The sequence below is a fragment of the Blastocystis hominis genome (assembly GCF_000151665.1).
Source record: "Blastocystis hominis, Singapore isolate B (sub-type 7) whole genome shotgun sequence assembly, scaffold_5".
In the NCBI taxonomy this organism is placed as follows: Eukaryota; class Bigyra; order Opalinata; family Blastocystidae; genus Blastocystis; species Blastocystis hominis.
Genome location: NW_013171860.1, coordinates 604338 through 615292, shown reverse-complemented (window position 1 = coordinate 615292; position 10955 = coordinate 604338).

The window sequence follows — 10955 nt, the reverse complement described above, 5'->3', positions numbered from 1 at the left end:
CATAGTAAAGATCGAAGAAACTATCATGATTGAGGTAAAACAAAATAAGAATATAACCATAGTTCTGAATGCGAATTACGTGAACATTTTTGATTTCGTTTATGATAATCCAAAGAACTGTATATTCGAAATAAATGAAAATATAGGATTGAAAGTGAAACTCGGATTGTTATTCAAGAAATAATAGAAAACAGTAAAGTAGAAAAGATTTAATTGAGAGATGATACATTCACCCACTAAATTGAATTGAATTGAATTGAATCAATTAGACAAGAAATGATGGAATTCAAATGAAGTGTGAGTGAGTGATGATAGGAATGTGAGGGTCATCAAAATGAGAACGGCCATATCTGATGGAAAGCGCCCTAACCCGTCCGATCTAGGAAGCTAAGTCATCACGAGTCGAGTTCGTACCAGTATGGGTGACTCGCTGAGAAGTCTCGATGCTGTTCTATTTCTATTCTATTTCATTCCATTTCTTATCGATACTACAACCTGTGGGCAGCCACGTATGTTCATAAGATGTCACAATCTACCCACTCATACACATCCTTCCATATATCCGTTTATTTGCTCATCAGTCTTTCACAATATTATCCAGTCCATTATTTTAAACCAAACTCCACAACGATTTTGATTTTGCATATACACAAAATGTCAAATCGGGATCAATGGAATTAACACACATATAGCCAGTCATTCGATTCGGGCAAATTTGACTGGTAGCTTTTGCCCAATTCCTCACATCTCATTTGAGTAAAGAGAATTTCTGCTACACAGCCAGTTAATTAGTTTTACAGTTTGTGGTGAAGAATGGAGAGCTATTGCTTTGAAGCAAGTTAAATCGGATTATACGGATGTGGAATCGACAATTCGTCCGATTCGAATACGGTTCATTGATTCCTGATGGTTTTCTGTGTGTTTAAATGTCTGTTTGAGTGACAATTACTATTTTTATATTAATTCAACATTGCTTCCTTATTTTTTGATGTAGGTCAATTCAACAATCGCTCGCATGCATATCATTCAAAATTCGCTTTTCTGCTATCCAACGTTGTTGTAGTATGAAAAACTATTCCAATTGGAGTGGATAAGGCTCGATTCATTCAAAACTCAGAATTGGATGATCAGCAATAGAAGTCATTACGAATTCAAGTCACATCGAATCCTATCTTTTCACTCATTCAATCCATCCATATTTTTATCATCATTCCACTTCCCCTCGGTTCATCCAGTTAGACACAATGGCTCTTTGCTTCCACAAAAATCGCGGGAATCCAAACACACCCCAAAGCTACCAATTTTCTTCATCCAACTCAGAAATTACCATTCCATCATGTAAACCAACAACCGCATTAATGAATCATCCACTAAAGCGTCGTCGGACTATCGAATCTTGAAAAAATATTGCAAACAAACAATAGACTCTCCCGAAACAAACACTATCTTCCTTTATTCTATATTAGCACGATTTCCAGTGTGGAGTACCAAAATACATTATTCATAATCATATTGTTCCACAATAAATCCTCTTTACATTCAATACACTACAATAACAATCAAATCAAATATATAACAGAAAACCGATAATTACATTCATCGTTTCCAGACAACAATACGATTATTCTACTTGTCATTCTAATCGAAATACTTTTCATTCTAATCCTCTGCAACATTTTAACATGGCAGAAATACAATTGAGTGTCTTCTCGTCAAGAAAACCAAGCTATCATACTTATATGAACATCGATGCTATATTCTCTTAAGCATATTAACATCACATTTATTATCTATGTATGTCGTTATCCAAGAATTATCAAATCATGTTCGAGTCTTTCCTTAGAATTTCACTTAGAAGGCTCTATGTTTCTATATTGAATGGTGCTTTCTTTTCTTCAAAATGCTTTCATTATCAAAACAATTCACTCTTTTCATATAGATTATTCAATACAACAACACAATTGGCCAATACGAGATATGATATGGAACTAGTTCTTTCACTGAATTAATCAACCATTACTACAATAGGAAACGTACTTACGCAAACAACAACAACAACAAGTTTTCCATATAATGGTCTATTCACAATGCCCAATCACTATTTATCTAATATTCATATCTTATAGACCTAAACAAATAGGACGATTCCAATATATGTGAATAGAGTGTTTAAACAAAAGATAGATAATCGATTTAATTGTTGTGCTTGTTTTACAAATGCTAACATCATTGAAGTCCTGAATCATATGAACCGTTAATTCAAGAATTAGTTATATACTACAGGATTTAACTTTTTGTCACAAAACAACAAATCATAAGGAAATCGATTTGATTTGTACCATATTTTTTGCGATGTTTTTTGACCTATAACTAGTTCCATCCGTAATTAATCTTCAGACGTTAGACAATGATCGACTGAGAGTCGTAGTGAAATCGATATGAGGTATTATGCATTTGGTTTGTTTAATAGAGTGAGATCTATTCGTAGTTGATCCAAGCTGCCATTCAGTAGAATTATCAGGAAAAAACATAGGTTGTAGTGAAAGAGAGAAATGACTCAGCTTTCTGTGTTTTTTCTCTGATTGAGATAGGATAACTAATTATTACAAAAAAGGTAGAATTCAACTGACAATATGAATAGAATCATCCTCATTATATTGTGAAAAGAATTGCTCAATTTCACTATTTATTCTCTATCTATTCAAATGGTAACGATTATTGACAAATCAAAACAATATCAAATAACATTATCGTTACCATTATTACTATCACGCATATGTAAACTTTTTTCTTATTCCTTTGAGAGAGTAAATAGAAGTAGTAGGAAAATGGCGCATAAAGCGCGAAAACTTTTTCGGCCCTTTTTCTGCCATTTTTATTCCTGGCCTCCTTTTTTCTACCTGGCCTCCTTTTTTTATACCTGGTCACCTCAGAGACCATGGCGCATAAAGCGCGAAAATTTTTTCGGCCCTTTTTCTGCCATTTTTTCCTGGCCTCCTTTTTTCTACCTGGCTGCCTATTTCTACCTGGCCTCCTTTTTTCTACCTGGTCACCTCGAGTACCATGGCGCATAAAGCGCGAAAATTTTTTCGGCCCTTTTTCTGCCTATTTCTACCTGGTCTCCTTTTTGACCATTGTCTGCTTGCTCACCTCGAGTACCATGGCGCATAAAGCGCGAAAACCTTTTCTGCCATTTTCTGCCAATGTGGTAATTGTCTGCCCTTTATATAATGGTAAAGAGAGAAAGACCATGCACTACTCCATGCTTATTCAAGGCTCACCTACCAACGGCTCATTCACTTGGATCAATCCGTACAAGTACAAGAATCCCTACATCACTTCCATGACTGTCCTGTTTCGTCCTAATGGGACTATGTTCAACAACGTGGACACGACGAATGTGATTACTAACAGCAATAACGAGACTGTGACAATCCCTGCTGGTTATTACACGATCAGTGAGATCATTGCCTTGCTCAATACCATGACCGATACTACATTCTCCATATCTACTAACGCCTCGTCGTTCGGTTGTATCTGGATTCAGTCTCCACACACAATTGATTTCACGGATGCACCTGACATTCGTGAGATCCTCGGCTTCGATGGACGAACGGTCATTCTACCTGCTTCGTTCAGTGGATCGAACGTGATTGATATCACGCGAAATCGCCAAGTGATCCAGGTCTACTCGACGATCGTGCGATCATCGGACCTGAAGATTGCCAACCAGAACAACAACCTGCTCACCACGATGATTATTGACGATCCAACGGCTGACTACGTGCGAACTGTGGAAGACGTGCGCATACCAATGATCACTCGGTTTGATCAATTGATGTTCGTGTTCCGCGATATGGATGGCAAGATGATGCGACTGAACGGCGAATTCGAACTCCAGTTGACGATTGAGGATGTGTACGAGCAAAGTGAAAATAGCGTCACTTCCGCTAATCAGTTCTCCATGATCGAAGTGTTCGGTAATACCACCAAGAAGGAAGTGAAGCTGGACAATCCTCTCTCGTTCGACCAGTGCTACATCTCGTCTGTGTCGTTGTATACGGATTTCGTGTTGCACAACGTGCCGACTGATCAAGTGGTGCTAATCAATGCTGGCGCTACGATTCAAGAGATCGCGATATCACGCGGCGCATACGACATCGAAACGATCATTGCAATGCTGAATGCGAGTGATGCTCTGTTCGAATTGGTGTATAGCGGTGAGAATGCGTTCCACATCACGGTAGATCACTTCTACATGATTGATTTCACGAATGCATCAGAGATCAGATCGATCCTCGGATTCGAATCTGACATCTTGGTGAAAGGAGTGGATAACCCGAAGCGCTACTACCTGTCTTCCTCGTGTAATCACGTGGTTGTTACTGATAACAGGGACTCGCACATGTTGACATTGCCTGTCGGTTACTACACGTTCAGCGAGTTCATCGAGGCTGTCGGTGCTGAAATGGTGAAAGTGCTTCCACTCATATCCATGACGATCGAGGATGATCATGTTCGCTTCAATGTCCAAGCAGACGGATGGTATTTCGATCGATCCAGTGTTGACACGACGATCGATGATTTTGGTTGGACTCCATGGTTCAAACTGTCTCCATCTGTGCAGAACCTGTGCATCGAACGACCTGTGGAAACTTCGTTCAACCCTGAAAGCGATTTACCACCTGATATGACGAATGATCAAGGTATTGGTGGTCATGCGTACCTCGATCCATGCTATGTCGAGTATGACTGGCAATTGCGCACGAATACATCCTTCTTCATACTGAAGCCACAAGTGACGTACACGATGACGAATAGTGATGGTTCACTGTTCGATTCTGGCACATTCTACTTAACGGAAGACACGGAAACACTGATGTCATTGGAAACACTCAGGAACTCGTGCTTATCACAGTTGAATGCGAAGTATCAACAGGCACGTGATATCACATCATCGCACCAGGAAGCGATTGCGTGGGTTGGTGGCAAAGCAGACGATAGAGTAACATGGACTGCGAAAGCTTACGCGCCTGATCTCGAGTTTGACATGACAGCTGAGAACATGAATGTGCCCATAACGATTAACGAGGATAAGCGAGGTGGCTCATTTGGGCCATTGTACTCCAAGGACTGTGTGTACAACGATAGTGTCTGGGTTGATACCACACATCTCGTCCTTAGACTAGAAGGTTACGACAAGACAGTGGATGTAACAATCGCACGAGGATCATACAGTGCTTTGAAGATCGCGCAGATGGTGGCTAATGGTTTCAATGCTATCGATGGATATCGGATATTTGAACGAGTGGTGAATGGTGGTCTGGTATACATAGGTCCTCGAAGTAATGATCATCCTTCGATGCTAGTCATATCCAATGACAACCCATACTTGCCATTGAAACCAGGATTGACTCGTAGAATCGATTTCACCTTTCATCGCAATTACTACATCAGAATGCCCGAGTTGACGTCACCTTACGAGTTTGCGATGGCAAACATCGATGGTCTGAATGCGACGAATATGATCAAAGGTAGTACGTATTCCGATCGTGCTGTGTCGATCGAATTCATACAACCAACACGTGTTACGTATGTGAGGAATGATGAAGTTGTTGTTCCATCATTGAATACCTTCGTTGACTGGGATCAGTCTGAGTCGTACACGGCTAACACGACGATTCGCTTCCCGTACGGAATGATGACACTAGACGATAGTGGTGCTGAAAATGATATCACGTACACGGATGACACGGTGAACCACAAGTGGACCATACCATCACGGTTGACACAGGCTGACATGATATGGCACATGAACCAGTGTTTTGACTCGGCTGCACTTGACATACGATGGAAAGCTGAGTCAGATGGGTACTACATTCACGCGGACCACGTGTTCTCGTTGAGTGGCAACCTTGGCACGATCATTCCCGCTTCAGGATCGCAATCGCATACATGGCGTATCCCTTTCGACGATGGTGTGTACTATGCCAACTATGGTCCAATGGTTGCCGAGTATCCTGTCGATATCACGAACGGTCTATCGAACATACAGCTGTATTGCAACATCGTGAAAAGCAAGACGATACCACTGCTTGCGAATGTCCCGATGGACAGCTTGTACAAGAATTACTTCTACAAGAATCGCATGTTGGTACCATGTTCTGAATTGCTTGATCGCATCGTGTACGAGTTGAAGGACGAAAATGGTGACCCGCTATCGTTCATCGGTAACGTGTACCTGCTGATCGGCTTCACTGTTTCAGGAGGAAATAATAAATGAATCTAGTGTTCAACATTGCTCGAACGTACGAACATGAATTCACGAGTAACAATCTCATCAAAAGCGACATGGTAATCGACAGAGTGACTATGAAAGGAGAATCGCCTGGCACCTGCCTTGTCCTTGATCGAGTGAACAACATGCAAGAACGACGACAGTCTCCGTTGGTTGTATTGAACGAGGAGTACACGGAGAATGCACACATGAACGTCGTGGTACCCAAAAGTCGCAAATGGTCATTCTCGTTGACCGATAAGACCGGTGCAACGATTGCCCTGCCAATGCCGATTACAGTGTGCATTCACTTTCATGTTCTACACAATAAATGAGTCATAATCGTGCACTACCGGTAAGTGTTATTAACCACAATACAGTAATTCCGAAGAACAACGAACGATACCATGAAACGTTCAACACAGTGATCATGCCTCGTGACCTTGTGTACAAGATCACTTCGATTACGTGCAAGATCGATACAACGTCTCTATGGAACATTCGTGCAATGAATGTGGTGAAGGTTCCAAATGTTGTCAGGGTTTGAAATGGTGTACAACGTCGGTCCTGGCTACTACTCGATTACCGAGTTATGCCGTGCGATCGCCGATTCCATCCAGGTAGACGATGTTAACCGAGCATACTTGAACAGTGACGTGGCGACCGCTGTTGACCTTAGTGGCGCACCTGATTATACGAGTATTCTCAAGTTGGAAGGTATCGTTGAGGCAGGCATGGTAGCGAGTGAACCCTACGACATCACGAATGGCATGAGTGTGATCCGAGTCTACAGTAGTATCAATGCTCAAACATTCGGTCTGAAGAGTCCGCTGATTGATAACCTGATTCACGTATCGATGGGACTGAACAACATGATCACCATGGGACAACCTGATCGATCGATGTGATTGAACAATCGAACCTGGACTACATTGATTGGGTACTGACGGACGCGAATGACCGTCCGATCTCATTAAATTCGAATGTGTACATCTCATTCACGATTTCGTGTTATTCGAAAGAGACAAAGTAAAGAAGGGGAGACGGCAAAGTCGCCCCACATTGTTCCTCCCATAGTAAATGGATGAATACGTTGCTACAATTCCAATCATTCGATTCAAACCACACAAAGTGAAATCGAGAAACATGATGGACAAGATGTTGAATCGATATTTCGATAAAGTCGTTGAAGATGAATATAATCAACAGCGAATGAGGAGCGAACAATGGCGACAGAAACGAACCTTGTTTGATTCGTACATGAATCTTTCACCTGCTGAACGTCGCCGTGTATCCGTCTCTGACATGCGTGGATATCAAATGCAGCGAATTGACGATGAGAACGTGCTGTTGTACTCATTCGAGGACAACGTGGTCTACAATGCTAAAATTGGCAATAAGTTCAACAAGATCGTTGTTCAGTCTGTGAATCACAAGTTATCTGATATGGAGAAACGAGCTATCTTTGATAATCCATTTGGATATGAACCTGTATCGCCCTATCGTATCCGCTACCAGAGAGCACAGGTTGGCGATGCACAAATCGTGAATATACCTGGTGATCTTGGAGCCAGCATCAACGAAATGAAGAATGCTGCTGAAACCATAACGGGTGCAGCTCAACAGATGGGAGAAAGTATCAACACATTTACTCAACAGAGTGCAATAATTCATAATGATTTTTCTGGCTTGCGAGACGATGTGACAGCACAAGGTGATCCAGAGCGAACATTCCTGTTGTGGAATGATGATAATACTACGGTATATGTTCCTGGTAAGACGCGCAAAGTGAAACGAGGTAAAGAGCCATACGATGATTTGGTATCTGCAGGTTATGTTGAACGTGGTCGATGGATGGTCAAACCCGAAGTACAACCTGTGAATGTGACGAATCAGATCGTACAAAAGATGGATGTGAAGCCCATTATCGCCAAGTTGAATGAAGTGATTGCTGTGATGAACAGCTTTGATATCCAGGTGAACCTTGTCAATATTTATAATGCAATAGCTTATGTAGCACAACGAATCAATTTCCTGGAAGAAGATAAGGACAAGGGTTATCCTAAGATGTTAGAATTGTTGGAAGGTGTACAAACAAAATTGGAAGATTCTAACGAAGGAATCAAGTTGTTAAGTGAGAATTATGCTAAAGTGGTAGAAAGCATTGCTACAGGAGATGAAAAGTTGTCGAAGGAAATTGGTGACTTGGTAAATCAACAGAAGGCTGTGATTGAGGAGAGTAATAGATATCTGCAAGGAGTCGAAGCTCGTCTCCAAGGAATTGAAAACAAACCTGATCCTCCTGCAATTGCTGATATCCAAGCATTGATTCCAACACAAAGTGAAATGCGAATCGATGGATTGACAGAGTTCATGAAGGCGCAGTACAATGATTTCTTGAAACAATGGCTAGAGCGAAATAGCTTCATTCAGCAATTCGTATCTGGTGAGTTGGCAAAATCGTATGAAGCAATTAACAAACGGTTGGTTGAATCATTCAATCGTTTCGCACCTATGTTTAGAAATATTTCTAATAGAATAGCGCTTATGAATATGAAATTGGTAACTCTTGGTAAAGTTGTTGAAGAAGAGGGAAAGGCAACTAGGAAACAACTATTGGATGGTACGAATGCTCTGGGCAAGCAATATGAACAAGGACAAGCTCAAACAACCAAGTTAATCAAAGATTCTACGGGTGCAATTGTTGATCAACTCACTGACAATCAGACTAAAACTGGTAACCTGTTGACAAATGGATTCACTTCCATGAGTAGCCAACTCACTGACAATCAGACTCAAACTAACAACCTATTAACAAATGTTGGTAATGCAGTTGTTGATGGACATGCTCAAACTGGTCAGCTGCTTACTACAATGAGTAATCAATTTGCTGATACTCAGCTGTCCCGGGAACAATTATATCAACAATTGTATCAGCAGAATATGAGAGGAATCCAGAACTTAATGGATGCCATTTGGCAATCATATGAATATTTCCGGAATCAGCCACAAATTCAACCTGTGATTGTACTGAACGACCGTCAACCTGAAAGTGTAAATGCTAGTTTCACACCTCAAGCAATCGATCAAGTGAATCGAGCTGCAGCCTTGATTGACGCGTATGAAAGTACAGATTCTAATGACACCAAGGAAAGTTGGGAAAGCGATGATACTCGCGACGATTTCATTGCTTTCTCAAGTTTGCTTGCTCGCAATTTCAACAATCCTGTTTTCGCTCAATTTGCAAATGACCTTGGATTCTCACGTCTCTTCAGGGCTTATCGTGATCGAAATGAAGACTCCGAACTGATGAGTTTCTTCATACGAGTAGCTAATAGTAAGGACCTAACTCCTGATTATTTGAACCATATGAAAAACAAGATCAAACGGTTTGCTGTCAATGTGGATCAACAATTCGAGCAATATCTGCAAAATACGTACAACACGATCAAGGATATGTTTATTACACAAGGTTTCAATGGCTAAATGAAGACGGACAATATTCTTTTCACTTTGACTTCATAAATGGCAATTCCATTCACTGTTGATATATCTGCCTTTTATGGCGAACCCGATTTTCGAGAACAGGATAGTGGAACGATCGTGGATCGACGCAAGACATTGAATCTTCACAAGGAACTCGAAACACCAGTAAACAACACACCAAAGAGAAAGAAACGATCACCGAAGCGAGCTCCAGCGAAAAGTGCTGGTGCCATTGGCTTCAATGGGGCGACCAACGGTCGCCCGGGAGGCAACAGCGTTGCCTCCCCCAAGGACACCGGTGGAGCCATTGGCTTCAAGGAAGGTGGAGCAGCAGGGGGAAGTTGTAAACCTGGAGGCGCACTGGCATTCAATGAAGCGCAATTGATGAACGAGCTGACCGGACTTAAGAAGGGCGGAGCACTTGGTACTCTCGCTGCCACGATCATCCCAGCGCTCATTCAGATGGCTCCACAGATCATCTCAAGCCTCAAAGAGCTAGTGAAGGGTAAGGAGGGAGGTGCACTCAAATTCGGAGGAGCTTCTGCTGTGTTCCTCAATGGAATCAACCCTGGCGATTACGACGACGTGTTGAAGACCATGAAAGCCATCGAGCGACAAAGTAAAAACATCGAAGTCCGAGGTGGAGCAATGTACGCCGGTTCCAGTCGTGTTGGCACGTTCTTCAAGAATGCCTGGAACAAGATCAAAGGTTGGTACGACAACAATGCCGACAAGTTGAAACCCATCACCGATATCCTGGTAAATGCTGGCACGAATGCCGCGAATAACGCGATCAACAAGGGTGTGAACTATGTGAACAACAAGACAGGATCGGACACCGTGAAACAGCTCGCGAATGTGATAGGTGACATGGCGAAGGGTACAGTGAGCGATGTGGCAAACCAGATTCAGGGCAAGGAAAGCAAAGCTGGTGCCGGCTACGATATTTCTGACCTGGATAACGAGACGCAAGCAATTGAAGTCCAGACGAAAAAAAAAATCGCATCCTCACAGCCCTTCCACAGAACGAGAACAAGATGCACGAGTCAGTGATCCGAAGGAGAGTGTATTAGGTAGGCTCTACACCCACGGCTACATGAATGTGGATGCTGAACCAATGACTTTCGTTGAAGTTCGAAATCTGGCCAAGCAACTCGAGATACCCGACTTCGATGTGATGGAATTGGACAAG